Below are 2,500 nucleotides of genomic sequence, written 5' to 3' on the forward strand. Positions count from 1 at the left end.
TTTGGGGACACGATTTTCACTTGGAAATGGCTTGAAGGTGAAGAGCTGCTGTGGGGCGCGTGGAAATAAACTAGTGATTGTGATAATGAAGATACTAAGAATGGTAACAATAATAAAGATAATAATAATTATAGTAATAATCAAAATGATAATAATAACAATAACAATAATAATAATAATAATAATAATAATAATAATAATAATAATAATAATAATAATAATAATGATAATAATAATAATAAAAATGATATTAATAATAACAGTATTCATAACAATGATATCAACATTGATATTACTACTAATAATAATAAGAATGATGAAAATGATGCTACTAATACCACTGATATCAGTAATGATAATAACAATAACCAGCGGGAGCCGTGGAACTTCCACAGAAAAAAAAAAATAAGCAAGAAAGGATAATCTACATTTATATTGCACAAAAATCCCAGTGTTATCTGTGCAATAAATGATATAATATATGTAATAACAAATAACAGACGATGTTCGTTGTCACAGTTTTATTACCTCATATCCCTTATATATCAGTGTCCTCTATTTTCTTTTATATCTGTCTGCACACTTTTTGAAAAAAGTAACATACTCATACAATCCCGTCACTAAAAACTGGTTCAGGAAGGACCAGGCTCGCTTTATCAAATATTTGGCCTTGGCTCTTGTTGATTGTCATGGCGTTCTACAGCCCAAAGTGAAAGGGATGCTGGGCTCAATGGGCCTCATATCCTTCCCTCTCCCTTTTCCCTCTCTCTTTCCTTTCCCCTTCCCTCTCCTTCCACTTCTCCCCTCCTCTCCCCCCTTTCCACTCTCCCTTTCCCCTCTCTCTTTCCTTTCCCCTTCCCTCTCCTTCCACTTCTCCCCTCCTCTCCCCCCTTTCCACTCTCTCTTTCCTTTCCCCTTCCCTCTCCTTCCCACTTCTCCCCTCCTCTCCCCCCTTTCCACTCTCTCTTCCTCCTTTCCCCTTCCCTCTCCTTCCACTTCTCCCCTCCTCTCCCCCCTTTCCACTCTCCCTTTCCCCTCTCTCTTTCCTTTCCCCTTCCCTCTCCTTCCACTTCTCCCCTCCTCTCCCCCCTTTCCCCTCTCTCTTTCCTTTCCCCTTCCCTCTCCTTCCACTTCTCCCCTCCTCTCCCCCCTTTCCACTCTCCCTTTCCCCTCTCTCTTTCCTTTCCCCTTCCCTCTCCTTCCACTTCTCCCTCCTCTCCCCCCTTTCCCCTCTCTCTTTCCTTTCCCCTTCCCTCTCCTTCCACTTCTCCCCTCCTCTCCCCCCTTTCCCCTCTCTCTTTCCTTTCCCCTTCCCTCTCCTTCCACTTCTCCCCTCCTCTCCCCCCTTTCCACTCTCCCTTTCCCCTCTCTTTCCTTTCCCCTTCCCTCTCCTTCCACTTCTCTCCTCCTCTCCCCCCTTTTCACTCTCCCTTTCCCCTCTCTCTCTCCTTTCCCCTTCCCTCTCCTTCCACTTCTCTCCTCCTCTCCCCCCTTTTCACTCTCCCTTTCCTTTCCCCTTCCCTCTCCTTCCACTTCTCTCCTCCTCTCCCCCCTTTCCCCTCTCCCTTTCCTTTCCCCTTCCCTCTCCTTCCACTTCTCTCCTCCTCTCCCCCCTTTTCACTCTCCCTTTCCTCTCACCACACCTTTCCTTTCCCTGCCCTGCCTCCCCTTCTCACTCCCAAATCTTCCTTATATTCCCTCCCCCCCCCCCCCCCTTCGCTCCCTTAATTCCCTTCCCTCCCTTCCCCCATCCCCCTTTTCTCTCTGAGATCCCTCCTTTTCCCTTCTCCCATCCCCCTTTTCTCCTAAAAGCCTTTCATCCCCACTTTCCTCTTTAAACCTCCTCCTTCCCTCTCTCTCCCTCCCGCCTTTTCTTCTATGTCCCATTTATTCTCTCCTCTCCCCTTCCCCCCTCTCCCCTTTCCCACCCTGTCTTCTATAACTCCCCTCTCTTCTCTCGTCTCCTTCCCCCTTTCTATCCTACCTTCCTTCTTAACTTCCCCATTGAATAGTTATGTAAATAATGCTCACAAACTGACGGTTTAACTACTTCAGCGCAGTGTGTACTTGCCTCGCACTCACGTGAAGATAAAAACAGAAAGTGCGAGTAACGAATGAAACGCAGGCAAGTTGTAACAATAATAATGATGATAATGATGATAATATTGCTAATGATAACGGCAGTGCTAATAACATTGATAATGATAATAATAATAATGATAATGATGATGGTAATAAATCTAACATTAATAATAATAATAATAATAATAATAATAATAATAATAATAATAATAATAATAATAATAATAATACAGGTGATGATAATAAGAGGAAGAAGTAAAATGATAATAATACTCACAGAGATGAAAATAATATTAATAATAACAATGATGATAATTATATGGACAATATCGACAATAACGATAATAATAATAATGATGGTAATAACTGATTTAAAAAATGTCTTTGTGTGTATGTGTGTGTTCATATATGTATGTGT

The sequence above is a fragment of the Penaeus chinensis genome, chromosome 13, assembly GCF_019202785.1.
Source record: "Penaeus chinensis breed Huanghai No. 1 chromosome 13, ASM1920278v2, whole genome shotgun sequence".
Classification (NCBI taxonomy): domain Eukaryota; kingdom Metazoa; phylum Arthropoda; class Malacostraca; order Decapoda; family Penaeidae; genus Penaeus; species Penaeus chinensis.